The 25,261-nt window shown below is 44.1% G+C and overlaps 39 non-coding genes across 39 annotated transcripts; all 39 read left to right on the top strand.

Annotated features, from left to right (window-relative positions):
- The first annotated feature begins 512 nt into the window (after positions 1-512).
- On the top strand, positions 513-626 carry LOC134004075 (U5 spliceosomal RNA). Its single transcript, XR_009927805.1, has one exon. It is a non-coding gene; the product is annotated as a U5 spliceosomal RNA (small nuclear RNA).
- Positions 627-1,122: 496 nt separating this feature from the next.
- LOC134003994 (U5 spliceosomal RNA) lies at positions 1,123-1,237 on the top strand. Its single transcript, XR_009927728.1, has one exon. It is a non-coding gene; the product is annotated as a U5 spliceosomal RNA (small nuclear RNA).
- A 557-nt stretch (positions 1,238-1,794) lies between these two features.
- Positions 1,795-1,908, top strand: LOC134004076 (U5 spliceosomal RNA). Its single transcript, XR_009927806.1, has one exon. It is a non-coding gene; the product is annotated as a U5 spliceosomal RNA (small nuclear RNA).
- Positions 1,909-2,420: 512 nt separating this feature from the next.
- Positions 2,421-2,535, top strand: LOC134003995 (U5 spliceosomal RNA). The gene has a single exon (XR_009927729.1). It is a non-coding gene; the product is annotated as a U5 spliceosomal RNA (small nuclear RNA).
- Positions 2,536-3,092: 557 nt separating this feature from the next.
- LOC134004078 (U5 spliceosomal RNA) lies at positions 3,093-3,206 on the top strand. Its single transcript, XR_009927807.1, has one exon. It is a non-coding gene; the product is annotated as a U5 spliceosomal RNA (small nuclear RNA).
- A 496-nt stretch (positions 3,207-3,702) lies between these two features.
- LOC134003996 (U5 spliceosomal RNA) lies at positions 3,703-3,817 on the top strand. The gene has a single exon (XR_009927730.1). It is a non-coding gene; the product is annotated as a U5 spliceosomal RNA (small nuclear RNA).
- Positions 3,818-4,374: 557 nt separating this feature from the next.
- LOC134004079 (U5 spliceosomal RNA) lies at positions 4,375-4,488 on the top strand. Its single transcript, XR_009927808.1, has one exon. It is a non-coding gene; the product is annotated as a U5 spliceosomal RNA (small nuclear RNA).
- A 512-nt stretch (positions 4,489-5,000) lies between these two features.
- Positions 5,001-5,115, top strand: LOC134003997 (U5 spliceosomal RNA). Its single transcript, XR_009927731.1, has one exon. It is a non-coding gene; the product is annotated as a U5 spliceosomal RNA (small nuclear RNA).
- A 557-nt stretch (positions 5,116-5,672) lies between these two features.
- On the top strand, positions 5,673-5,786 carry LOC134003970 (U5 spliceosomal RNA). Its single transcript, XR_009927705.1, has one exon. It is a non-coding gene; the product is annotated as a U5 spliceosomal RNA (small nuclear RNA).
- Positions 5,787-6,310: 524 nt separating this feature from the next.
- On the top strand, positions 6,311-6,425 carry LOC134003967 (U5 spliceosomal RNA). Its single transcript, XR_009927702.1, has one exon. It is a non-coding gene; the product is annotated as a U5 spliceosomal RNA (small nuclear RNA).
- A 557-nt stretch (positions 6,426-6,982) lies between these two features.
- Positions 6,983-7,096, top strand: LOC134004080 (U5 spliceosomal RNA). The gene has a single exon (XR_009927809.1). It is a non-coding gene; the product is annotated as a U5 spliceosomal RNA (small nuclear RNA).
- Positions 7,097-7,612: 516 nt separating this feature from the next.
- On the top strand, positions 7,613-7,727 carry LOC134003998 (U5 spliceosomal RNA). Its single transcript, XR_009927732.1, has one exon. It is a non-coding gene; the product is annotated as a U5 spliceosomal RNA (small nuclear RNA).
- A 557-nt stretch (positions 7,728-8,284) lies between these two features.
- Positions 8,285-8,398, top strand: LOC134004081 (U5 spliceosomal RNA). Its single transcript, XR_009927810.1, has one exon. It is a non-coding gene; the product is annotated as a U5 spliceosomal RNA (small nuclear RNA).
- A 504-nt stretch (positions 8,399-8,902) lies between these two features.
- Positions 8,903-9,017, top strand: LOC134003999 (U5 spliceosomal RNA). Its single transcript, XR_009927733.1, has one exon. It is a non-coding gene; the product is annotated as a U5 spliceosomal RNA (small nuclear RNA).
- A 557-nt stretch (positions 9,018-9,574) lies between these two features.
- Positions 9,575-9,688, top strand: LOC134004082 (U5 spliceosomal RNA). Its single transcript, XR_009927811.1, has one exon. It is a non-coding gene; the product is annotated as a U5 spliceosomal RNA (small nuclear RNA).
- A 504-nt stretch (positions 9,689-10,192) lies between these two features.
- On the top strand, positions 10,193-10,307 carry LOC134004001 (U5 spliceosomal RNA). Its single transcript, XR_009927735.1, has one exon. It is a non-coding gene; the product is annotated as a U5 spliceosomal RNA (small nuclear RNA).
- A 557-nt stretch (positions 10,308-10,864) lies between these two features.
- LOC134003962 (U5 spliceosomal RNA) lies at positions 10,865-10,978 on the top strand. Its single transcript, XR_009927697.1, has one exon. It is a non-coding gene; the product is annotated as a U5 spliceosomal RNA (small nuclear RNA).
- A 504-nt stretch (positions 10,979-11,482) lies between these two features.
- LOC134004056 (U5 spliceosomal RNA) lies at positions 11,483-11,597 on the top strand. Its single transcript, XR_009927786.1, has one exon. It is a non-coding gene; the product is annotated as a U5 spliceosomal RNA (small nuclear RNA).
- Positions 11,598-12,154: 557 nt separating this feature from the next.
- Positions 12,155-12,268, top strand: LOC134004083 (U5 spliceosomal RNA). The gene has a single exon (XR_009927812.1). It is a non-coding gene; the product is annotated as a U5 spliceosomal RNA (small nuclear RNA).
- Positions 12,269-12,772: 504 nt separating this feature from the next.
- On the top strand, positions 12,773-12,887 carry LOC134004002 (U5 spliceosomal RNA). Its single transcript, XR_009927736.1, has one exon. It is a non-coding gene; the product is annotated as a U5 spliceosomal RNA (small nuclear RNA).
- Positions 12,888-13,444: 557 nt separating this feature from the next.
- On the top strand, positions 13,445-13,558 carry LOC134004085 (U5 spliceosomal RNA). The gene has a single exon (XR_009927814.1). It is a non-coding gene; the product is annotated as a U5 spliceosomal RNA (small nuclear RNA).
- Positions 13,559-14,062: 504 nt separating this feature from the next.
- LOC134004004 (U5 spliceosomal RNA) lies at positions 14,063-14,177 on the top strand. The gene has a single exon (XR_009927737.1). It is a non-coding gene; the product is annotated as a U5 spliceosomal RNA (small nuclear RNA).
- Positions 14,178-14,734: 557 nt separating this feature from the next.
- On the top strand, positions 14,735-14,848 carry LOC134004086 (U5 spliceosomal RNA). Its single transcript, XR_009927815.1, has one exon. It is a non-coding gene; the product is annotated as a U5 spliceosomal RNA (small nuclear RNA).
- A 504-nt stretch (positions 14,849-15,352) lies between these two features.
- LOC134004005 (U5 spliceosomal RNA) lies at positions 15,353-15,467 on the top strand. Its single transcript, XR_009927738.1, has one exon. It is a non-coding gene; the product is annotated as a U5 spliceosomal RNA (small nuclear RNA).
- Positions 15,468-16,024: 557 nt separating this feature from the next.
- On the top strand, positions 16,025-16,138 carry LOC134004087 (U5 spliceosomal RNA). The gene has a single exon (XR_009927816.1). It is a non-coding gene; the product is annotated as a U5 spliceosomal RNA (small nuclear RNA).
- A 504-nt stretch (positions 16,139-16,642) lies between these two features.
- LOC134004006 (U5 spliceosomal RNA) lies at positions 16,643-16,757 on the top strand. The gene has a single exon (XR_009927739.1). It is a non-coding gene; the product is annotated as a U5 spliceosomal RNA (small nuclear RNA).
- A 557-nt stretch (positions 16,758-17,314) lies between these two features.
- LOC134004088 (U5 spliceosomal RNA) lies at positions 17,315-17,428 on the top strand. Its single transcript, XR_009927817.1, has one exon. It is a non-coding gene; the product is annotated as a U5 spliceosomal RNA (small nuclear RNA).
- A 504-nt stretch (positions 17,429-17,932) lies between these two features.
- On the top strand, positions 17,933-18,047 carry LOC134004007 (U5 spliceosomal RNA). Its single transcript, XR_009927740.1, has one exon. It is a non-coding gene; the product is annotated as a U5 spliceosomal RNA (small nuclear RNA).
- A 557-nt stretch (positions 18,048-18,604) lies between these two features.
- LOC134004000 (U5 spliceosomal RNA) lies at positions 18,605-18,718 on the top strand. Its single transcript, XR_009927734.1, has one exon. It is a non-coding gene; the product is annotated as a U5 spliceosomal RNA (small nuclear RNA).
- Positions 18,719-19,221: 503 nt separating this feature from the next.
- Positions 19,222-19,336, top strand: LOC134004008 (U5 spliceosomal RNA). Its single transcript, XR_009927741.1, has one exon. It is a non-coding gene; the product is annotated as a U5 spliceosomal RNA (small nuclear RNA).
- Positions 19,337-19,893: 557 nt separating this feature from the next.
- Positions 19,894-20,007, top strand: LOC134004089 (U5 spliceosomal RNA). The gene has a single exon (XR_009927818.1). It is a non-coding gene; the product is annotated as a U5 spliceosomal RNA (small nuclear RNA).
- A 504-nt stretch (positions 20,008-20,511) lies between these two features.
- Positions 20,512-20,626, top strand: LOC134004010 (U5 spliceosomal RNA). The gene has a single exon (XR_009927742.1). It is a non-coding gene; the product is annotated as a U5 spliceosomal RNA (small nuclear RNA).
- Positions 20,627-21,183: 557 nt separating this feature from the next.
- Positions 21,184-21,297, top strand: LOC134004090 (U5 spliceosomal RNA). The gene has a single exon (XR_009927819.1). It is a non-coding gene; the product is annotated as a U5 spliceosomal RNA (small nuclear RNA).
- Positions 21,298-21,801: 504 nt separating this feature from the next.
- Positions 21,802-21,916, top strand: LOC134004011 (U5 spliceosomal RNA). The gene has a single exon (XR_009927743.1). It is a non-coding gene; the product is annotated as a U5 spliceosomal RNA (small nuclear RNA).
- Positions 21,917-22,473: 557 nt separating this feature from the next.
- On the top strand, positions 22,474-22,587 carry LOC134004091 (U5 spliceosomal RNA). Its single transcript, XR_009927820.1, has one exon. It is a non-coding gene; the product is annotated as a U5 spliceosomal RNA (small nuclear RNA).
- A 504-nt stretch (positions 22,588-23,091) lies between these two features.
- LOC134004012 (U5 spliceosomal RNA) lies at positions 23,092-23,206 on the top strand. Its single transcript, XR_009927744.1, has one exon. It is a non-coding gene; the product is annotated as a U5 spliceosomal RNA (small nuclear RNA).
- A 557-nt stretch (positions 23,207-23,763) lies between these two features.
- On the top strand, positions 23,764-23,877 carry LOC134004092 (U5 spliceosomal RNA). Its single transcript, XR_009927821.1, has one exon. It is a non-coding gene; the product is annotated as a U5 spliceosomal RNA (small nuclear RNA).
- Positions 23,878-24,381: 504 nt separating this feature from the next.
- Positions 24,382-24,496, top strand: LOC134004014 (U5 spliceosomal RNA). The gene has a single exon (XR_009927746.1). It is a non-coding gene; the product is annotated as a U5 spliceosomal RNA (small nuclear RNA).
- A 557-nt stretch (positions 24,497-25,053) lies between these two features.
- On the top strand, positions 25,054-25,167 carry LOC134004072 (U5 spliceosomal RNA). Its single transcript, XR_009927802.1, has one exon. It is a non-coding gene; the product is annotated as a U5 spliceosomal RNA (small nuclear RNA).
- Positions 25,168-25,261: the final 94 nt, after the last annotated feature.

Below are 25,261 nucleotides of genomic sequence, written 5' to 3' on the forward strand. Positions count from 1 at the left end.
GATAACATATTGAAGCGATGCATTGTTCTTACTGATGCAATGTTGCACTTGTTCTACACGGATTCTACTTATGTGGGCATCAGGCGTCGCCTGAACCTGTGAACCGACCAACCTGTCAACCACGACGTAGCCACGCCCTAATGCATACCCTGCTTTATCGTCAAATATAAAATCAAGGAGGCCAAAATTCCACAAATGAACATCATACTGCATTGAAGAAGGCTTTAAACTAGCGATTGAGACCATAAACACATTTTGGAAACGTTTACTGAGGTTAGAAATCAAGTGAGAAGTTGGTGAATTCTCCATTGACTTGTATTGAGACGGAAGTCCTTTTGACACCAAAACGGTGGCCCCCTGGTGGCCTTTTGATAGAATGCAGTTGTAAGTTACTTCCGCGTCGGCCTCATTTCAGAGGACCGGAAACCCCCGCCTGGACGATCCGCAGCACCCTCACTGAAGGCTGTATATCAGTGACAGATTCCCCTTACAGTTCCTGCAAAGAAGCAATACGCTCATGTTTCTCTTCAGATCGTATAAATCTTTCGCCTTTTACTAAAGATTTCCGTGGAGAGGAACAACATGAGTTTTTATGAATTTTTTGATGCCCTGCTATTTGCGGGGCTTCTATTCATGTGAAATATAAAGTATCCTACTAGTGCCTGTGCATAATCGGTTTTAGCGTGTGTTTTCACTACAAATTCAGACGACCAAATTCTAATCAATATAGCGGTTCTTTGACGCCAGCAAAATCTGGAGCGTGCAAGCAAGAGCGCACGTTAGGTCCCGCGCTGTGCTCAGTGTGCTGTGTGAGAGGGGGAGTGGCCAGCGGCTGAAGCGGCAACAGCAAATGCGTGCTTCTTTTACCCATATATGTATCTATATATTTTACATTCCTTATCCAAACAACGTCAAACTTGGCACCGCACTTACTGGAGCCCGTAGCAAGACACCTGTCAAGTTTGAAATAAATCAGATGAATGGTTCGAGAGATGTGCGAATAACAGACAGACAGACAGACGTTCCTGTCATTTATAGACTAGTTCATGATTGAAGTGCCACCGTCACAGCAGGGTGTATGTAAGTGAATGAGTACCCCCATAGTGGCAAGAAAGGGGCAGTACACTCACGTTTCTCTTCAGATCGTATAAATCTTTCGCCTTTTACTAAAGATTTCCGTGGAGAGGAACAATCTGAGTTCTCGTTAATTTTTTCATGCTCTGCCTAGTGCGGAGCTTCCTCTATTGTCAAATGAAACTATAACTCCTGCAAGGCTTCTTTTGATAACATATTGAAGCGATGCATTGTTCTTACTGATGCAATGTTGCACTTGTTCTACACGGATTCTACTTATGTGGGCATCAGGCGTCGCCTGAACCTGTGAACCGACCAACCTGTCAACCACGACGTAGCCACGCCCTAATGCATACCCTGCTTTATCGTCAAATATAAAATCAAGGAGGCCAAAATTCCACAAATGAACATCATACTGCATTGAAGAAGGCTTTAAACTAGCGATTGAGACCATAAACACATTTTGGAAACGTTTACTGAGGTTAGAAATCAAGTGAGAAGTTGGTGAATTCTCCATTGACTTGTATTGAGACGGAAGTCCTTTTGACACCAAAACGGTGGCCCCCTGGTGGCCTTTTGATAGAATGCAGTTGTAAGTTACTTCCGCGTCGGCCTCATTTCAGAGGACCGGAAACCCCCGCCTGGACGATCCGCAGCACCCTCACTGAAGGCTGTATATCAGTGACAGACTCCCCTTACAGTTCCTGCAAAGAAGCAATACGCTCATGTTTCTCTTCAGATCGTATAAATCTTTCGCCTTTTACTAAAGATTTCCGTGGAGAGGAACAACATGAGTTTTTATGAATTTTTTGATGCCCTGCTATTTGCGGGGCTTCTATTCATGTGAAATATAAAGTATCCTACTAGTGCCTGTGCATAATCGGTTTTAGCGTGTGTTTTCACTACAAATTCAGACGACCAAACTCTAATCAATATAGCGGTTCTTTGACGCCAGCAAAATCTGGAGCGTGCAAGCAAGAGCGCACGTTAGGTCCCGCGCTGTGCTCACTGTGCTGTGTGAGAGGGGGAGTGGCCAGCGGCTGAAGCGGCAACAGCAAATGCGTGCTTCTTTTACCCATATATGTATCTATATATTTTACATTCCTTATCCAAACAACGTCAAACTTGGCACCGCACTTACTGGAGCCCGTAGCAAGACACCTGTCAAGTTTGAAATAAATCAGATGAACGGTTCGAGAGATGTGCGAATAACAGACAGACAGACAGACAGACAGACAGTCAGACGTTCCTGTCATTTATAGACTAGTTCATGATTGAAGTGCCACCGTCACAGCAGGGTGTATGTAAGTGAATGAGTACCCCCATAGTGGCAAGAAAGGGGCAGTACACTCACGTTTCTCTTCAGATCGTATAAATCTTTCGCCTTTTACTAAAGATTTCCGTGGAGAGGAACAATCTGAGTTCTCGTTAATTTTTTCATGCTCTGCCTAGTGCGGAGCTTCCTCTATTGTCAAATGAAACTATAACTCCTGCAAGGCTTCTTTTGATAACATATTGAAGCGATGCATTGTTCTTACTGATGCAATGTTGCACTTGTTCTACACGGATTCTACTTATGTGGGCATCAGGCGTCGCCTGAACCTGTGAACCGACCAACCTGTCAACCACGACGTAGCCACGCCCTAATGCATACCCTGCTTTATCGTCAAATATAAAATCAAGGAGGCCAAAATTCCACAAATGAACATCATACTGCATTGAAGAAGGCTTTAAACTAGCGATTGAGACCATAAACACATTTTGGAAACGTTTACTGAGGTTAGAAATCAAGTGAGAAGTTGGTGAATTCTCCATTGACTTGTATTGAGACGGAAGTCCTTTTGACACCAAAACGGTGGCCCCCTGGTGGCCTTTTGATAGAATGCAGTTGTAAGTTACTTCCGCGTCGGCCTCATTTCAGAGGACCGGAAACCCCCGCCTGGACGATCCGCAGCACCCTCACTGAAGGCTGTATATCAGTGACAGATTCCCCTTACAGTTCCTGCAAAGAAGCAATACGCTCATGTTTCTCTTCAGATCGTATAAATCTTTCGCCTTTTACTAAAGATTTCCGTGGAGAGGAACAACATGAGTTTTTATGAATTTTTTGATGCCCTGCTATTTGCGGGGCTTCTATTCATGTGAAATATAAAGTATCCTACTAGTGCCTGTGCATAATCGGTTTTAGCGTGTGTTTTCACTACAAATTCAGACGACCAAATTCTAATCAATATAGCGGTTCTTTGACGCCAGCAAAATCTGGAGCGTGCAAGCAAGAGCGCACGTTAGGTCCCGCGCTGTGCTCAGTGTGCTGTGTGAGAGGGGGAGTGGCCAGCGGCTGAAGCGGCAACAGCAAATGCGTGCTTCTTTTACCCATATATGTATCTATATATTTTACATTCCTTATCCAAACAACGTCAAACTTGGCACCGCACTTACTGGAGCCCGTAGCAAGACACCTGTCAAGTTTGAAATAAATCAGATGAATGGTTCGAGAGATGTGCGAATAACAGACAGACAGACAGACGTTCCTGTCATTTATAGACTAGTTCATGATTGAAGTGCCACCGTCACAGCAGGGTGTATGTAAGTGAATGAGTACCCCCATAGTGGCAAGAAAGGGGCAGTACACTCACGTTTCTCTTCAGATCGTATAAATCTTTCGCCTTTTACTAAAGATTTCCGTGGAGAGGAACAATCTGAGTTCTCGTTAATTTTTTCATGCTCTGCCTAGTGCGGAGCTTCCTCTATTGTCAAATGAAACTATAACTCCTGCAAGGCTTCTTTTGATAACATATTGAAGCGATGCATTGTTCTTACTGATGCAATGTTGCACTTGTTCTACACGGATTCTACTTATGTGGGCATCAGGCGTCGCCTGAACCTGTGAACCGACCAACCTGTCAACCACGACGTAGCCACGCCCTAATGCATACCCTGCTTTATCGTCAAATATAAAATCAAGGAGGCCAAAATTCCACAAATGAACATCATACTGCATTGAAGAAGGCTTTAAACTAGCGATTGAGACCATAAACACATTTTGGAAACGTTTACTGAGGTTAGAAATCAAGTGAGAAGTTGGTGAATTCTCCATTGACTTGTATTGAGACGGAAGTCCTTTTGACACCAAAACGGTGGCCCCCTGGTGGCCTTTTGATAGAATGCAGTTGTAAGTTACTTCCGCGTCGGCCTCATTTCAGAGGACCGGAAACCCCCGCCTGGACGATCCGCAGCACCCTCACTGAAGGCTGTATATCAGTGACAGACTCCCCTTACAGTTCCTGCAAAGAAGCAATACGCTCATGTTTCTCTTCAGATCGTATAAATCTTTCGCCTTTTACTAAAGATTTCCGTGGAGAGGAACAACATGAGTTTTTATGAATTTTTTGATGCCCTGCTATTTGCGGGGCTTCTATTCATGTGAAATATAAAGTATCCTACTAGTGCCTGTGCATAATCGGTTTTAGCGTGTGTTTTCACTACAAATTCAGACGACCAAACTCTAATCAATATAGCGGTTCTTTGACGCCAGCAAAATCTGGAGCGTGCAAGCAAGAGCGCACGTTAGGTCCCGCGCTGTGCTCACTGTGCTGTGTGAGAGGGGGAGTGGCCAGCGGCTGAAGCGGCAACAGCAAATGCGTGCTTCTTTTACCCATATATGTATCTATATATTTTACATTCCTTATCCAAACAACGTCAAACTTGGCACCGCACTTACTGGAGCCCGTAGCAAGACACCTGTCAAGTTTGAAATAAATCAGATGAACGGTTCGAGAGATGTGCGAATAACAGACAGACAGACAGACAGACAGACAGTCAGACGTTCCTGTCATTTATAGACTAGTTCATGATTGAAGTGCCACCGTCACAGCAGGGTGTATGTAAGTGAATGAGTACCCCCATAGTGGCAAGAAAGGGGCAGTACACTCACGTTTCTCTTCAGATCGTATAAATCTTTCGCCTTTTACTAAAGATTTCCGTGGAGAGGAACAATCTGAGTTCTCGTTAATTTTTTCATGCTCTGCCTAGTGCGGAGCTTCCTCTATTGTCAAATGAAACTATAACTCCTGCAAGGCTTCTTTTGATAACATATTGAAGCGATGCATTGTTCTTACTGATGCAATGTTGCACTTGTTCTACACGGATTCTACTTATGTGGGCATCAGGCGTCGCCTGAACCTGTGAACCGACCAACCTGTCAACCACGACGTAGCCACGCCCTAATGCATACCCTGCTTTATCGTCAAATATAAAATCAAGGAGGCCAAAATTCCACAAATGAACATCATACTGCATTGAAGAAGGCTTTAAACTAGCGATTGAGACCATAAACACATTTTGGAAACGTTTACTGAGGTTAGAAATCAAGTGAGAAGTTGGTGAATTCTCCATTGACTTGTATTGAGACGGAAGTCCTTTTGACACCAAAACGGTGGCCCCCTGGTGGCCTTTTGATAGAATGCAGTTGTAAGTTACTTCCGCGTCGGCCTCATTTCAGAGGACCGGAAACCCCCGCCTGGACGATCCGCAGCACCCTCACTGAAGGCTGTATATCAGTGACAGATTCCCCTTACAGTTCCTGCAAAGAAGCAATACGCTCATGTTTCTCTTCAGATCGTATAAATCTTTCGCCTTTTACTAAAGATTTCAGTGGAGAGGAACAACATGAGTTTTTATGAATTTTTTGATGCCCTGCTATTTGCGGGGCTTCTATTCATGTGAAATATAAAGTATCCTACTAGTGCCTGTGCATAATCGGTTTTAGCGTGTGTTTTCACTACAAATTCAGACGACCAAATTCTAATCAATATAGCGGTTCTTTGACGCCAGCAAAATCTGGAGCGTGCAAGCAAGAGCGCACGTTAGGTCCCGCGCTGTGCTCAGTGTGCTGTGTGAGAGGGGGAGTGGCCAGCGGCTGAAGCGGCAACAGCAAATGCGTGCTTCTTTTACCCATATATGTATCTATATATTTTACATTCCTTATCCAAACAACGTCAAACTTGGCACCGCACTTACTGGAGCCCGTAGCAAGACACCTGTCAAGTTTGAAATAAATCAGATGAATGGTTCGAGAGATGTGCGAATAACAGACAGACAGACAGACAGACAGACAGACAGACAGACAGACAGACGTTCCTGTCATTTATAGACTAGTTCATGATTGAAGTGCCACCGTCACAGCAGGGTGTATGTAAGTGAATGAGTACCCCCATAGTGGCAAGAAAGGGGCAGTACACTCACGTTTCTCTTCAGATCGTATAAATCTTTCGCCTTTTACTAAAGATTTCCGTGGAGAGGAACAATCTGAGTTCTCGTTAATTTTTTCATGCTCTGTCTAGTGCGGAGCTTCCTCTATTGTCAAATGAAACTATAACTCCTGCAAGGCTTCTTTTGATAACATATTGAAGCGATGCATTGTTCTTACTGATGCAATGTTGCACTTGTTCTACACGGATTCTACTTATGTGGGCATCAGGCGTCGCCTGAACCTGTGAACCGACCAACCTGTCAACCACGACGTAGCCACGCCCTAATGCATACCCTGCTTTATCGTCAAATATAAAATCAAGGAGGCCAAAATTCCACAAATGAACATCATACTGCATTGAAGAAGGCTTTAAACTAGCGATTGAGACCATAAACACATTTTGGAAACGTTTACTGAGGTTAGAAATCAAGTGAGAAGTTGGTGAATTCTCCATTGACTTGTATTGAGACGGAAGTCCTTTTGACACCAAAACGGTGGCCCCCTGGTGGCCTTTTGATAGAATGCAGTTGTAAGTTACTTCCGCGTCGGCCTCATTTCAGAGGACCGGAAACCCCCGCCTGGACGATCCGCAGCACCCTCACTGAAGGCTGTATATCAGTGACAGATTCCCCTTACAGTTCCTGCAAAGAAGCAATACGCTCATGTTTCTCTTCAGATCGTATAAATCTTTCGCCTTTTACTAAAGATTTCCGTGGAGAGGAACAACATGAGTTTTTATGAATTTTTTGATGCCCTGCTATTTGCGGGGCTTCTATTCATGTGAAATATAAAGTATCCTACTAGTGCCTGTGCATAATCGGTTTTAGCGTGTGTTTTCACTACAAATTCAGACGACCAAATTCTAATCAATATAGCGGTTCTTTGACGCCAGCAAAATCTGGAGCGTGCAAGCAAGAGCGCACGTTAGGTCCCGCGCTGTGCTCAGTGTGCTGTGTGAGAGGGGGAGTGGCCAGCGGCTGAAGCGGCAACAGCAAATGCGTGCTTCTTTTACCCATATATGTATCTATATATTTTACATTCCTTATCCAAACAACGTCAAACTTGGCACCGCACTTACTGGAGCCCGTAGCAAGACACCTGTCAAGTTTGAAATAAATCAGATGAATGGTTCGAGAGATGTGCGAATAACAGACAGACAGACAGACAGACAGACAGACAGACAGACGTTCCTGTCATTTATAGACTAGTTCATGATTGAAGTGCCACCGTCACAGCAGGGTGTATGTAAGTGAATGAGTACCCCCATAGTGGCAAGAAAGGGGCAGTACACTCACGTTTCTCTTCAGATCGTATAAATCTTTCGCCTTTTACTAAAGATTTCCGTGGAGAGGAACAATCTGAGTTCTCGTTAATTTTTTCATGCTCTGCCTAGTGCGGAGCTTCCTCTATTGTCAAATGAAACTATAACTCCTGCAAGGCTTCTTTTGATAACATATTGAAGCGATGCATTGTTCTTACTGATGCAATGTTGCACTTGTTCTACACGGATTCTACTTATGTGGGCATCAGGCGTCGCCTGAACCTGTGAACCGACCAACCTGTCAACCACGACGTAGCCACGCCCTAATGCATACCCTGCTTTATCGTCAAATATAAAATCAAGGAGGCCAAAATTCCACAAATGAACATCATACTGCATTGAAGAAGGCTTTAAACTAGCGATTGAGACCATAAACACATTTTGGAAACGTTTACTGAGGTTAGAAATCAAGTGAGAAGTTGGTGAATTCTCCATTGACTTGTATTGAGACGGAAGTCCTTTTGACACCAAAACGGTGGCCCCCTGGTGGCCTTTTGATAGAATGCAGTTGTAAGTTACTTCCGCGTCGGCCTCATTTCAGAGGACCGGAAACCCCCGCCTGGACGATCCGCAGCACCCTCACTGAAGGCTGTATATCAGTGACAGACTCCCCTTACAGTTCCTGCAAAGAAGCAATACGCTCATGTTTCTCTTCAGATCGTATAAATCTTTCGCCTTTTACTAAAGATTTCCGTGGAGAGGAACAACATGAGTTTTTATGAATTTTTTGATGCCCTGCTATTTGCGGGGCTTCTATTCATGTGAAATATAAAGTATCCTACTAGTGCCTGTGCATAATCGGTTTTAGCGTGTGTTTTCACTACAAATTCAGACGACCAAACTCTAATCAATATAGCGGTTCTTTGACGCCAGCAAAATCTGGAGCGTGCAAGCAAGAGCGCACGTTAGGTCCCGCGCTGTGCTCAGTGTGCTGTGTGAGAGGGGGAGTGGCCAGCAGCTGAAGCGGCAACAGCAAATGCGTGCTTCTTTTACCCATATATGTATCTATATCTTTTACATTCCTTATCCAAACAACGTCAAACTTTGCACTGCACTTACTGGAGCCCGTAGCAAGACACCTGTCAAGTTTGAAATAAATCAGATGAACGGTTCGAGAGATATGCGAATAAAAGACAGACAGACAGACAGTCAGACGTTCCTGTCATTTATAGACTAGTTCATGATTGAAGTGCCACCGTCACAGCAGGGTGTATGTAAGTGAATGAGTACCCCCATAGTGGCAAGAAAGGGGCAGTACACTCACGTTTCTCTTCAGATCGTATAAATCTTTCGCCTTTTACTAAAGATTTCCGTGGAGAGGAACAATCTGAGTTCTCGTTAATTTTTTCATGCTCTGCCTAGTGCGGAGCTTCCTCTATTGTCAAATGAAACTATAACTCCTGCAAGGCTTCTTTTGATAACATATTGAAGCGATGCATTGTTCTTACTGATGCAATGTTGCACTTGTTCTACACGGATTCTACTTATGTGGGCATCAGGCGTCGCCTGAACCTGTGAACCGACCAACCTGTCAACCACGACGTAGCCACGCCCTAATGCATACCCTGCTTTATCGTCAAATATAAAATCAAGGAGGCCAAAATTCCACAAATGAACATCATACTGCATTGAAGAAGGCTTTAAACTAGCGATTGAGACCATAAACACATTTTGGAAACGTTTACTGAGGTTAGAAATCAAGTGAGAAGTTGGTGAATTCTCCATTGACTTGTATTGAGACGGAAGTCCTTTTGACACCAAAACGGTGGCCCCCTGGTGGCCTTTTGATAGAATGCAGTTGTAAGTTACTTCCGCGTCGGCCTCATTTCAGAGGACCGGAAACCCCCGCCTGGACGATCCGCAGCACCCTCACTGAAGGCTGTATATCAGTGACAGACTCCCCTTACAGTTCCTGCAAAGAAGCAATACGCTCATGTTTCTCTTCAGATCGTATAAATCTTTCGCCTTTTACTAAAGATTTCCGTGGAGAGGAACAACATGAGTTTTTATGAATTTTTTGATGCCCTGCTATTTGCGGGGCTTCTATTCATGTGAAATATAAAGTATCCTACTAGTGCCTGTGCATAATCGGTTTTAGCGTGTGTTTTCACTACAAATTCAGACGACCAAATTCTAATCAATATAGCGGTTCTTTGACGCCAGCAAAATCTGGAGCGTGCAAGCAAGAGCGCACGTTAGGTCCCGCGCTGTGCTCAGTGTGCTGTGTGAGAGGGGGAGTGGCCAGCGGCTGAAGCGGCAACAGCAAATGCGTGCTTCTTTTACCCATATATGTATCTATATCTTTTACGTTCCTTATCCAAACAACGTCAAACTTGGCACCGCACTTACTGGAGCCCGTAGCAAGACACCTGTCAAGTTTGAAATAAATCAGATGAACGGTTCGAGAGATGTGCGAATAACAGACAGACAGACAGACAGTCAGACGTTCCTGTCATTTATAGACTAGTTCATGATTGAAGTGCCACCGTCACAGCAGGGTGTATGTAAGTGAATGAGTACCCCCATAGTGGCAAGAAAGGGGCAGTACACTCACGTTTCTCTTCAGATCGTATAAATCTTTCGCCTTTTACTAAAGATTTCCGTGGAGAGGAACAATCTGAGTTCTCGTTAATTTTTTCATGCTCTGCCTAGTGCGGAGCTTCCTCTATTGTCAAATGAAACTATAACTCCTGCAAGGCTTCTTTTGATAACATATTGAAGCGATGCATTGTTCTTACTGATGCAATGTTGCACTTGTTCTACACGGATTCTACTTATGTGGGCATCAGGCGTCGCCTGAACCTGTGAACCGACCAACCTGTCAACCACGACGTAGCCACGCCCTAATGCATACCCTGCTTTATCGTCAAATATAAAATCAAGGAGGCCAAAATTCCACAAATGAACATAATACAGCATTGAAGAAGGCTTTAAACTAGCGATTGAGACCATAAACACATTTTGGAAACGTTTACTGAGGTTAGAAATCAAGTGAGAAGTTGGTGAATTCTCCATTGACTTGTATTGAGACGGAAGTCCTTTTGACACCAAAACGGTGGCCCCCTGGTGGCCTTTTGATAGAATGCAGTTGTAAGTTACTTCCGCGTCGGCCTCATTTCAGAGGACCGGAAACCCCCGCCTGGACGATCCGCAGCACCCTCACTGAAGGCTGTATATCAGTGACAGAGTGCCCTTACAGTTCCTGCAAAGAAGCAATACGCTCATGTTTCTCTTCAGATCGTATAAATCTTTCGCCTTTTACTAAAGATTTCCGTGGAGAGGAACAACATGAGTTTTTATGAATTTTTTGATACCCTGCTATTTGCGGGGCTTCTATTCATGTGAAATATAAAGTATCCTACTAGTGCCTGTGCATAATCGGTTTTAGCGTGTGTTTTCACTACAAATTCAGACGACCAAACTCTAATCAATATAGCGGTTCTTTGACGCCAGCAAAATCTGGAGCGTGCAAGCAAGAGCGCACGTTAGGTCCCGCGCTGTGCTCAGTGTGCTGTGTGAGAGGGGGAGTGGCCAGCGGCTGAAACGGCAACAGCAAATGCGTGCTTCTTTTACCCATATATGTATCTATATCTTTTACATTCCTTATCCAAACAACGTCAAACTTGGCACCGCACTTACTGGAGCCCGTAGCAAGACACCTGTCAAGTTTGAAATAAATCAGATGAACGGTTCGAGAGATATGCGAATAAAAGACAGACAGACAGACAGTCAGACGTTCCTGTCATTTATAGACTAGTTCATGATTGAAGTGCCACCGTCACAGCAGGGTGTATGTAAGTGAATGAGTACCCCCATAGTGGCAAGAAAGGGGCAGTACACTCACGTTTCTCTTCAGATCGTATAAATCTTTCGCCTTTTACTAAAGGTTTCCGTGGAGAGGAACAATCTGAGTTCTCGTTAATTTTTTCATGCTCTGCCTAGTGCGGAGCTTCCTCTATTGTCAAATGAAACTATAACTCCTGCAAGGCTTCTTTTGATAACATATTGAAGCGATGCATTGTTCTTACTGATGCAATGTTGCACTTGTTCTACACGGATTCTACTTATGTGGGCATCAGGCGTCGCCTGAACCTGTGAACCGACCAACCTGTCAACCACGACGTAGCCACGCCCTAATGCATACCCTGCTTTATAGTCAAATATAAAATCAAGGAGGCCAAAATTCCACAAATGAACATCATACTGCATTGAAGATGGCTTTAAACTAGCGATTGAGACCATAAAAACATTTTGGAAACGTTTACTGAGGTTAGAAATCAAGTGAGAAGTTGGTGAATTCTCCATTGACTTGTATTGAGACGGAAGTCCTTTTGACACCAAAACGGTGGCCCCCTGGTGGCCTTTTGATAGAATGCAGTTGTAAGTTACTTCCGCGTCGGCCTCATTTCAGAGGACCGGAAACCCCCGCCTGGACGATCCGCAGCACCCTCACTGAAGGCTGTATATCAGTGACAGAGTCCCCTTACAGTTCCTGCAAAGAAGCAATACGCTCATGTTTCTCTTCAGATCGTATAAATCTTTCGCCTTTTACTAAAGATTTCCGTGGAGAGGAACAACATGAGTTTTTATGAATTTTTTGATGCCCTGCTATTTGCGGGGCTTCTATTCATGTGAAATATAAAGTATCCTACTAGTGCCTGTGCATAATCGGTTTTAGCGTGTGTTTTCACTACAAATTCAGACGACCAAACTCTAATCAATATAGCGGTTCTTTGACGCCAGCAAAATCTGGAGCGTGCAAGCAAGAGCGCACGTTAGGTCCCGCGCTGTGCTCAGTGTGCTGTGTGAGAGGGGGAGTGGCCAGCAGCTGAAGCGGCAACAGCAAATGCGTGCTTCTTTTACCCATATATGTATCTATATCTTTTACGTTCCTTATCCAAACAACGTCAAACTTGGCACTGCACTTACTGGAGCCCGTAGCAAGACACCTGTCAAGTTTGAAATAAATCAGATGAACGGTTCGAGAGATATGCGAATAAAAGACAGACAGACAGACAGTCAGACGTTCCTGTCATTTATAGACTAGTTCATGATTGAAGTGCCACCGTCACAGCAGGGTGTATGTAAGTGAATGAGTACCCCCATAGTGGCAAGAAAGGGGCAGTACACTCACGTTTCTCTTCAGATCGTATAAATCTTTCGCCTTTTACTAAAGATTTCCGTGGAGAGGAACAATCTGAGTTCTCGTTAATTTTTTCATGCTCTGCCTAGTGCGGAGCTTCCTCTATTGTCAAGTGAAACTATAACTCCTGCAAGGCTTCTTTTGATAACATATTGAAGCGATGCATTGTTCTTACTGATGCAATGTTGCACTTGTTCTACACGGATTCTACTTATGTGGGCATCAGGCGTCGCCTGAACCTGTGAACCGACCAACCTGTCAACCACGACGTAGCCACGCCCTAATGCATACCCTGCTTTATAGTCAAATATAAAATCAAGGAGGCCAAAATTCCACAAATGAACATCATACTGCATTGAAGATGGCTTTAAACTAGCGATTGAGACCATAAAAACATTTTGGAAACGTTTACTGAGGTTAGAAATCAAGTGAGAAGTTGGTGAATTCTCCATTGACTTGTATTGAGACGGAAGTCCTTTTGACACCAAAACGGTGGCCCCCTGGTGGCCTTTTGATAGAATGCAGTTGTAAGTTACTTCCGCGTCGGCCTCATTTCAGAGGACCGGAAACCCCCGCCTGGACGATCCGCAGCACCCTCACTGAAGGCTGTATATCAGTGACAGAGTCCCCTTACAGTTCCTGCAAAGAAGCAATACGCTCATGTTTCTCTTCAGATCGTATAAATCTTTCGCCTTTTACTAAAGATTTCCGTGGAGAGGAACAACATGAGTTTTTATGAATTTTTTGATGCCCTGCTATTTGCGGGGCTTCTATTCATGTGAAATATAAAGTATCCTACTAGTGCCTGTGCATAATCGGTTTTAGCGTGTGTTTTCACTACAAATTCAGACGACCAAACTCTAATCAATATAGCGGTTCTTTGACGCCAGCAAAATCTGGAGCGTGCAAGCAAGAGCGCACGTTAGGTCCCGCGCTGTGCTCAGTGTGCTGTGTGAGAGGGGGAGTGGCCAGCGGCTGAAGCGGCAACAGCAAATGCGTGCTTCTTTTACCCATATATGTATCTATATCTTTTACATTCCTTATCCAAACAACGTCAAACTTGGCACCGCACTTACTGGAGCCCGTAGCAAGACACCTGTCAAGTTTGAAATAAATCAGATGAACGGTTCGAGAGATATGCGAATAAAAGACAGACAGACAGACAGTCAGACGTTCCTGTCATTTATAGACTAGTTCATGATTGAAGTGCCACCGTCACAGCAGGGTGTATGTAAGTGAATGAGTACCCCCATAGTGGCAAGAAAGGGGCAGTACACTCACGTTTCTCTTCAGATCGTATAAATCTTTCGCCTTTTACTAAAGATTTCCGTGGAGAGGAACAATCTGAGTTCTCGTTAATTTTTTCATGCTCTGCCTAGTGCGGAGCTTCCTCTATTGTCAAATGAAACTATAACTCCTGCAAGGCTTCTTTTGATAACATATTGAAGCGATGCATTGTTCTTACTGATGCAATGTTGCACTTGTTCTACACGGATTCTACTTATGTGGGCATCAGGCGTCGCCTGAACCTGTGAACCGACCAACCTGTCAACCACGACGTAGCCACGCCCTAATGCATACCCTGCTTTATAGTCAAATATAAAATCAAGGAGGCCAAAATTCCACAAATGAACATCATACTGCATTGAAGATGGCTTTAAACTAGCGATTGAGACCATAAAAACATTTTGGAAACGTTTACTGAGGTTAGAAATCAAGTGAGAAGTTGGTGAATTCTCCATTGACTTGTATTGAGACGGAAGTCCTTTTGACACCAAAACGGTGGCCCCCTGGTGGCCTTTTGATAGAATGCAGTTGTAAGTTACTTCCGCGTCGGCCTCATTTCAGAGGACCGGAAACCCCCGCCTGGACGATCCGCAGCACCCTCACTGAAGGCTGTATATCAGTGACAGAGTCCCCTTACAGTTCCTGCAAAGAAGCAATACGCTCATGTTTCTCTTCAGATCGTATAAATCTTTCGCCTTTTACTAAAGATTTCCGTGGAGAGGAACAACATGAGTTTTTATGAATTTTTTGATGCCCTGCTATTTGCGGGGCTTCTATTCATGTGAAATATAAAGTATCCTACTAGTGCCTGTGCATAATCGGTTTTAGCGTGTGTTTTCACTACAAATTCAGACGACCAAACTCTAATCAATATAGCGGTTCTTTGACGCCAGCAAAATCTGGAGCGTGCAAGCAAGAGCGCACGTTAGGTCCCGCGCTGTGCTCAGTGTGCTGTGTGAGAGGGGGAGTGGCCAGCAGCTGAAGCGGCAACAGCAAATGCGTGCTTCTTTTACCCATATATGTATCTATATCTTTTACGTTCCTTATCCAAACAACGTCAAACTTGGCACTGCACTTACTGGAGCCCGTAGCAAGACACCTGTCAAGTTTGAAATAAATCAGATGAACGGTTCGAGAGATATGCGAATAAAAGACAGACAGACAGACAGTCAGACGTTCCTGTCATTTATAGACTAGTTCATGATTGAAGTGCCACCGTCACAGCAGGGTGTATGTAAGTGAATGAGTACCCCCATAGTGGCAAGAAAGGGGCAGTACACTCACGTTTCTCTTCAGATCGTATAAATCTTTCGCCTTTTACTAAAGATTTCCGTGGAGAGGAACAATCTGAGTTCTCGTTAATTTTTTCATGCTCTGCCTAGTGCGGAGCTTCCTCTATTGTCAAGTGAAACTATAACTCCTGCAAGGCTTCTTTTGATAACATATTGAAGCGATGCATTGTTCTTACTGATGCAATGTTGCACTTGTTCTACACGGATTCTACTTATGTGGGCATCAGGCGTCGCCTGAACCTGTGAACCGACCAACCTGTCAACCACGACGTAGCCACGCCCTAATGCATACCCTGCTTTATAGTCAAATATAAAATCAAGGAGGCCAAAATTCCACAAATGAACATCATACTGCATTGAAGATGGCTTTAAACTAGCGATTGAGACCATAAAAACATTTTGGAAACGTTTACTGAGGTTAGAAATCAAGTGAGAAGTTGGTGAATTCTCCATTGACTTGTATTGAGACGGAAGTCCTTTTGACACCAAAACGGTGGCCCCCTGGTGGCCTTTTGATAGAATGCAGTTGTAAGTTACTTCCGCGTCGGCCTCATTTCAGAGGACCGGAAACCCCCGCCTGGACGATCCGCAGCACCCTCACTGAAGGCTGTTTATCAGTGACAGAGTCCCCTTACAGTTCCTGCAAAGAAGCAATACGCTCATGTTTCTCTTCAGATCGTATAAATCTTTCGCCTTTTACTAAAGATTTCCGTGGAGAGGAACAACATGAGTTTTTATGAATTTTTTGATGCCCTGCTATTTGCGGGGCTTCTATTCATGTGAAATATAAAGTATCCTACTAGTGCCTGTGCATAATCGGTTTTAGCGTGTGTTTTCACTACAAATTCAGACGACCAAACTCTAATCAATATAGCGGTTCTTTGACGCCAGCAAAATCTGGAGCGTGCAAGCAAGAGCGCACGTTAGGTCCCGCGCTGTGCTCAGTGTGCTGTGTGAGAGGGGGAGTGGCCAGCGGCTGAAGCGGCAACAGCAAATGCGTGCTTCTTTTACCCATATATGTATCTATATCTTTTACATTCCTTATCCAAACAACGTCAAACTTGGCACCGCACTTACTGGAGCCCGTAGCAAGACACCTGTCAAGTTTGAAATAAATCAGATGAACGGTTCGAGAGATATGCGAATAAAAGACAGACAGACAGACAGTCAGACGTTCCTGTCATTTATAGACTAGTTCATGATTGAAGTGCCACCGTCACAGCAGGGTGTATGTAAGTGAATGAGTACCCCCATAGTGGCAAGAAAGGGGCAGTACACTCACGTTTCTCTTCAGATCGTATAAATCTTTCGCCTTTTACTAAAGATTTCCGTGGAGAGGAACAATCTGAGTTCTCGTTAATTTTTTCATGCTCTGCCTAGTGCGGAGCTTCCTCTATTGTCAAATGAAACTATAACTCCTGCAAGGCTTCTTTTGATAACATATTGAAGCGATGCATTGTTCTTACTGATGCAATGTTGCACTTGTTCTACACGGATTCTACTTATGTGGGCATCAGGCGTCGCCTGAACCTGTGAACCGACCAACCTGTCAACCACGACGTAGCCACGCCCTAATGCATACCCTGCTTTATAGTCAAATATAAAATCAAGGAGGCCAAAATTCCACAAATGAACATCATACTGCATTGAAGATGGCTTTAAACTAGCGATTGAGACCATAAAAACATTTTGGAAACGTTTACTGAGGTTAGAAATCAAGTGAGAAGTTGGTGAATTCTCCATTGACTTGTATTGAGACGGAAGTCCTTTTGACACCAAAACGGTGGCCCCCTGGTGGCCTTTTGATAGAATGCAGTTGTAAGTTACTTCCGCGTCGGCCTCATTTCAGAGGACCGGAAACCCCCGCCTGGACGATCCGCAGCACCCTCACTGAAGGCTGTATATCAGTGACAGAGTCCCCTTACAGTTCCTGCAAAGAAGCAATACGCTCATGTTTCTCTTCAGATCGTATAAATCTTTCGCCTTTTACTAAAGATTTCCGTGGAGAGGAACAACATGAGTTTTTATGAATTTTTTGATGCCCTGCTATTTGCGGGGCTTCTATTCATGTGAAATATAAAGTATCCTACTAGTGCCTGTGCATAATCGGTTTTAGCGTGTGTTTTCACTACAAATTCAGACGACCAAATTCTAATCAATATAGCGGTTCTTTGACGCCAGCAAAATCTGGAGCGTGCAAGCAAGAGCGCACGTTAGGTCCCGCGCTGTGCTCAGTGTGCTGTGTGAGAGGGGGAGTGGCCAGCGGCTGAAGCGGCAACAGCAAATGCGTGCTTCTTTTACCCATATATGTATCTATATCTTTTACATTCCTTATCCAAACAACGTCAAACTTGGCACCGCACTTACTGGAGCCCGTAGCAAGACACCTGTCAAGTTTGAAATAAATCAGATGAACGGTTCGAGAGATATGCGAATAAAAGACAGACAGACAGACAGTCAGACGTTCCTGTCATTTATAGACTAGTTCATGATTGAAGTGCCACCGTCACAGCAGGGTGTATGTAAGTGAATGAGTACCCCCATAGTGGCAAGAAAGGGGCAGTACACTCACGTTTCTCTTCAGATCGTATAAATCTTTCGCCTTTTACTAAAGATTTCCGTGGAGAGGAACAATCTGAGTTCTCGTTAATTTTTTCATGCTCTGCCTAGTGCGGAGCTTCCTCTATTGTCAAATGAAACTATAACTCCTGCAAGGCTTCTTTTGATAACATATTGAAGCGATGCATTGTTCTTACTGATGCAATGTTGCACTTGTTCTACACGGATTCTACTTATGTGGGCATCAGGCGTCGCCTGAACCTGTGAACCGACCAACCTGTCAACCACGACGTAGCCACGCCCTAATGCATACCCTGCTTTATCGTCAAATATAAAATCAAGGAAGCCAAAATTCCACAAATGAACATCATACTGCATTGAAGAAGGCTTTAAACTAGCGATTGAGACCATAAACACATTTTGGAAACGTTTACTGAGGTTAGAAATCAAGTGAGAAGTTGGTGAATTCTCCATTGACTTGTATTGAGACGGAAGTCCTTTTGACACCAAAACGGTGGCCCCCTGGTGGCCTTTTGATAGAATGCAGTTGTAAGTTACTTCCGCGTCGGCCTCATTTCAGAGGACCGGAAACCCCCGCCTGGACGATCCGCAGCACCCTCACTGAAGGCTGTATATCAGTGACAGAGTCCCCTTACAGTTCCTGCAAAGAAGCAATGCGCTCATGTTTCTCTTCAGATCGTATAAATCTTTCGCCTTTTACTAAAGATTTCCGTGGAGAGGAACAACATGAGTTTTTATGAATTTTTTGATGCCCTGCTATTTGCGGGGCTTCTATTCATGTGAAATATAAAGTATCCTACTAGTGCAGTGCATAATCGGCTTTAGCGTGTGTTTTCACTACAAATTCAGACGACCAAACTCTAATCAATATAGCGGTTCTTTGACGCCAGCAGAATCTGGAGCGTGCAAGCAAGAGCGCACGTTAGGTCCCGCGCTGTGCTCAGTGTGCTGTGTGAGAGGGGGAGTGGCCAGCAGCTGAAGCGGCAACAGCAAATGCGTGCTTCTTTTACCCATATATGTATCTATATCTTTTACATTCCTTATCCAAACAACGTCAAACTTGGCACTGCACTTACTGGAGCCCGTAGCAAGACACCTGTCAAGTTTGAAATAAATCAGATGAACGGTTCGAGAGATATGCGAATAAAAGACAGACAGACAGACAGTCAGACGTTCCTGTCATTTATAGACTAGTTCATGATTGAAGTGCCACCGTCACAGCAGGGTGTATGTAAGTGAATGAGTACCCCCATAGTGGCAAGAAAGGGGCAGTACACTCACGTTTCTCTTCAGATCGTATAAATCTTTCGCCTTTTACTAAAGATTTCCGTGGAGAGGAACAATCTGAGTTCTCGTTAATTTTTTCATGCTCTGCCTAGTGCGGAGCTTCCTCTATTGTCAAGTGAAACTATAACTCCTGCAAGGCTTCTTTTGATAACATATTGAAGCGATGCATTGTTCTTACTGATGCAATGTTGCACTTGTTCTACACGGATTCTACTTATGTGGGCATCAGGCGTCGCCTGAACCTGTGAACCGACCAACCTGTCAACCACGACGTAGCCACGCCCTAATGCATACCCTGCTTTATAGTCAAATATAAAATCAAGGAGGCCAAAATTCCACAAATGAACATCATACTGCATTGAAGATGGCTTTAAACTAGCGATTGAGACCATAAAAACATTTTGGAAACGTTTACTGAGGTTAGAAATCAAGTGAGAAGTTGGTGAATTCTCCATTGACTTGTATTGAGACGGAAGTCCTTTTGACACCAAAACGGTGGCCCCCTGGTGGCCTTTTGATAGAATGCAGTTGTAAGTTACTTCCGCGTCGGCCTCATTTCAGAGGACCGGAAACCCCCGCCTGGACGATCCGCAGCACCCTCACTGAAGGCTGTATATCAGTGACAGAGTCCCCTTACAGTTCCTGCAAAGAAGCAATACGCTCATGTTTCTCTTCAGATCGTATAAATCTTTCGCCTTTTACTAAAGATTTCCGTGGAGAGGAACAACATGAGTTTTTATGAATTTTTTGATGCCCTGCTATTTGCGGGGCTTCTATTCATGTGAAATATAAAGTATCCTACTAGTGCCTGTGCATAATCGGTTTTAGCGTGTGTTTTCACTACAAATTCAGACGACCAAACTCTAATCAATATAGCGGTTCTTTGATGCCAGCAAAATCTGGAGCGTGCAAGCAAGAGCGCACGTTAGGTCCCGCGCTGTGCTCAGTGTGCTGTGTGAGAGGGGGAGTGGCCAGCGGCTGAAGCGGCAACAGCAAATGCGTGCTTCTTTTACCCATATATGTATCTATATCTTTTACATTCCTTATCCAAACAACGTCAAACTTGGCACCGCACTTACTGGAGCCCGTAGCAAGACACCTGTCAAGTTTGAAATAAATCAGATGAACGGTTCGAGAGATATGCGAATAAAAGACAGACAGACAGACAGTCAGACGTTCCTGTCATTTATAGACTAGTTCATGATTGAAGTGCCACCGTCACAGCAGGGTGTATGTAAGTGAATGAGTACCCCCATAGTGGCAAGAAAGGGGCAGTACACTCACGTTTCTCTTCAGATCGTATAAATCTTTCGCCTTTTACTAAAGATTTCCGTGGAGAGGAACAATCTGAGTTCTCGTTAATTTTTTCATGCTCTGCCTAGTGCGGAGCTTCCTCTATTGTCAAGTGAAACTATAACTCCTGCAAGGCTTCTTTTGATAACATATTGAAGCGATGCATTGTTCTTACTGATGCAATGTTGCACTTGTTCTACACGGATTCTACTTATGTGGGCATCAGGCGTCGCCTGAACCTGTGAACCGACCAACCTGTCAACCACGACGTAGCCACGCCCTAATGCATACCCTGCTTTATAGTCAAATATAAAATCAAGGAGGCCAAAATTCCACAAATGAACATCATACTGCATTGAAGATGGCTTTAAACTAGCGATTGAGACCATAAAAACATTTTGGAAACGTTTACTGAGGTTAGAAATCAAGTGAGAAGTTGGTGAATTCTCCATTGACTTGTATTGAGACGGAAGTCCTTTTGACACCAAAACGGTGGCCCCCTGGTGGCCTTTTGATAGAATGCAGTTGTAAGTTACTTCCGCGTCGGCCTCATTTCAGAGGACCGGAAACCCCCGCCTGGACGATCCGCAGCACCCTCACTGAAGGCTGTATATCAGTGACAGAGTCCCCTTACAGTTCCTGCAAAGAAGCAATACGCTCATGTTTCTCTTCAGATCGTATAAATCTTTCGCCTTTTACTAAAGATTTCCGTGGAGAGGAACAACATGAGTTTTTATGAATTTTTTGATGCCCTGCTATTTGCGGGGCTTCTATTCATGTGAAATATAAAGTATCCTACTAGTGCCTGTGCATAATCGGTTTTAGCGTGTGTTTTCACTACAAATTCAGACGACCAAATTCTAATCAATATAGCGGTTCTTTGACGCCAGCAAAATCTGGAGCGTGCAAGCAAGAGCGCACGTTAGGTCCCGCGCTGTGCTCAGTGTGCTGTGTGAGAGGGGGAGTGGCCAGCGGCTGAAGCGGCAACAGCAAATGCGTGCTTCTTTTACCCATATATGTATCTATATCTTTTACATTCCTTATCCAAACAACGTCAAACTTGGCACCGCACTTACTGGAGCCCGTAGCAAGACACCTGTCAAGTTTGAAATAAATCAGATGAACGGTTCGAGAGATATGCGAATAAAAGACAGACAGACAGACAGTCAGACGTTTCTGTCATTTATAGACTAGTTCATGATTGAAGTGCCACCGTCACAGCAGGGTGTATGTAAGTGAATGAGTACCCCCATAGTGGCAAGAAAGGGGCAGTACACTCACGTTTCTCTTCAGATCGTATAAATCTTTCGCCTTTTACTAAAGATTTCCGTGGAGAGGAACAATCTGAGTTCTCGTTAATTTTTTCATGCTCTGCCTAGTGCGGAGCTTCCTCTATTGTCAAATGAAACTATAACTCCTGCAAGGCTTCTTTTGATAACATATTGAAGCGATGCATTGTTCTTACTGATGCAATGTTGCACTTGTTCTACACGGATTCTACTTATGTGGGCATCAGGCGTCGCCTGAACCTGTGAACCGACCAACCTGTCAACCACGACGTAGCCACGCCCTAATGCATACCCTGCTTTATAGTCAAATATAAAATCAAGGAGGCCAAAATTCCACAAATGAACATCATACTGCATTGAAGATGGCTTTAAACTAGCGATTGAGACCATAAAAACATTTTGGAAACGTTTACTGAGGTTAGAAATCAAGTGAGAAGTTGGTGAATTCTCCATTGACTTGTATTGAGACGGAAGTCCTTTTGACACCAAAACGGTGGCCCCCTGGTGGCCTTTTGATAGAATGCAGTTGTAAGTTACTTCCGCGTCGGCCTCATTTCAGAGGACCGGAAACCCCCGCCTGGACGATCCGCAGCACCCTCACTGAAGGCTGTATATCAGTGACAGAGTCCCCTTACAGTTCCTGCAAAGAAGCAATACGCTCATGTTTCTCTTCAGATCGTATAAATCTTTCGCCTTTTACTAAAGATTTCCGTGGAGAGGAACAACATGAGTTTTTATGAATTTTTTGATGCCCTGCTATTTGCGGGGCTTCTATTCATGTGAAATATAAAGTATCCTACTAGTGCCTGTGCATAATCGGTTTTAGCGTGTGTTTTCACTACAAATTCAGACGACCAAATTCTAATCAATATAGCGGTTCTTTGACGCCAGCAAAATCTGGAGCGTGCAAGCAAGAGCGCACGTTAGGTCCCGCGCTGTGCTCAGTGTGCTGTGTGAGAGGGGGAGTGGCCAGCGGCTGAAGCGGCAACAGCAAATGCGTGCTTCTTTTACCCATATATGTATCTATATCTTTTACATTCCTTATCCAAACAACGTCAAACTTGGCACCGCACTTACTGGAGCCCGTAGCAAGACACCTGTCAAGTTTGAAATAAATCAGATGAACGGTTCGAGAGATATGCGAATAAAAGACAGACAGACAGACAGTCAGACGTTCCTGTCATTTATAGACTAGTTCATGATTGAAGTGCCACCGTCACAGCAGGGTGTATGTAAGTGAATGAGTACCCCCATAGTGGCAAGAAAGGGGCAGTACACTCACGTTTCTCTTCAGATCGTATAAATCTTTCGCCTTTTACTAAAGATTTCCGTGGAGAGGAACAATCTGAGTTCTCGTTAATTTTTTCATGCTCTGCCTAGTGCGGAGCTTCCTCTATTGTCAAATGAAACTATAACTCCTGCAAGGCTTCTTTTGATAACATATTGAAGCGATGCATTGTTCTTACTGATGCAATGTTGCACTTGTTCTACACGGATTCTACTTATGTGGGCATCAGGCGTCGCCTGAACCTGTGAACCGACCAACCTGTCAACCACGACGTAGCCACGCCCTAATGCATACCCTGCTTTATAGTCAAATATAAAATCAAGGAGGCCAAAATTCCACAAATGAACATCATACTGCATTGAAGATGGCTTTAAACTAGCGATTGAGACCATAAAAACATTTTGGAAACGTTTACTGAGGTTAGAAATCAAGTGAGAAGTTGGTGAATTCTCCATTGACTTGTATTGAGACGGAAGTCCTTTTGACACCAAAACGGTGGCCCCCTGGTGGCCTTTTGATAGAATGCAGTTGTAAGTTACTTCCGCGTCGGCCTCATTTCAGAGGACCGGAAACCCCCGCCTGGACGATCCGCAGCACCCTCACTGAAGGCTGTATATCAGTGACAGAGTCCCCTTACAGTTCCTGCAAAGAAGCAATACGCTCATGTTTCTCTTCAGATCGTATAAATCTTTCGCCTTTTACTAAAGATTTCCGTGGAGAGGAACAACATGAGTTTTTATGAATTTTTTGATGCCCTGCTATTTGCGGGGCTTCTATTCATGTGAAATATAAAGTATCCTACTAGTGCCTGTGCATAATCGGTTTTAGCGTGTGTTTTCACTACAAATTCAGACGACCAAACTCTAATCAATATAGCGGTTCTTTGACGCCAGCAAAATCTGGAGCGTGCAAGCAAGAGCGCACGTTAGGTCCCGCGCTGTGCTCAGTGTGCTGTGTGAGAGGGGGAGTGGCCAGCAGCTGAAGCGGCAACAGCAAATGCGTGCTTCTTTTACCCATATATGTATCTATATCTTTTACATTCCTTATCCAAACAACGTCAAACTTGGCACTGCACTTACTGGAGCCCGTAGCAAGACACCTGTCAAGTTTGAAATAAATCAGATGAACGGTTCGAGAGATATGCGAATAAAAGACAGACAGACAGACAGTCAGACGTTCCTGTCATTTATAGACTAGTTCATGATTGAAGTGCCACCGTCACAGCAGGGTGTATGTAAGTGAATGAGTACCCCCATAGTGGCAAGAAAGGGGCAGTACACTCACGTTTCTCTTCAGATCGTATAAATCTTTCGCCTTTTACTAAAGATTTCCGTGGAGAGGAACAATCTGAGTTCTCGTTAATTTTTTCATGCTCTGCCTAGTGCGGAGCTTCCTCTATTGTCAAGTGAAACTATAACTCCTGCAAGGCTTCTTTTGATAACATATTGAAGCGATGCATTGTTCTTACTGATGCAATGTTGCACTTGTTCTACACGGATTCTACTTATGTGGGCATCAGGCGTCGCCTGAACCTGTGAACCGACCAACCTGTCAACCACGACGTAGCCACGCCCTAATGCATACCCTGCTTTATAGTCAAATATAAAATCAAGGAGGCCAAAATTCCACAAATGAACATCATACTGCATTGAAGATGGCTTTAAACTAGCGATTGAGACCATAAAAACATTTTGGAAACGTTTACTGAGGTTAGAAATCAAGTGAGAAGTTGGTGAATTCTCCATTGACTTGTATTGAGACGGAAGTCCTTTTGACACCAAAACGGTGGCCCCCTGGTGGCCTTTTGATAGAATGCAGTTGTAAGTTACTTCCGCGTCGGCCTCATTTCAGAGGACCGGAAACCCCCGCCTGGACGATCCGCAGCACCCTCACTGAAGGCTGTATATCAGTGACAGAGTCCCCTTACAGTTCCTGCAAAGAAGCAATACGCTCATGTTTCTCTTCAGATCGTATAAATCTTTCGCCTTTTACTAAAGATTTCCGTGGAGAGGAACAACATGAGTTTTTATGAATTTTTTGATGCCCTGCTATTTGCAGGGCTTCTATTCATGTGAAATATAAAGTATCCTACTAGTGCCTGTGCATAATCGGTTTTAGCGTGTGTTTTCACTACAAATTCAGACGACCAAACTCTA

Source organism: Scomber scombrus, chromosome 21 (assembly GCF_963691925.1).
Source record: "Scomber scombrus chromosome 21, fScoSco1.1, whole genome shotgun sequence".
NCBI lineage: Eukaryota > Metazoa > Chordata > Actinopteri > Scombriformes > Scombridae > Scomber > Scomber scombrus.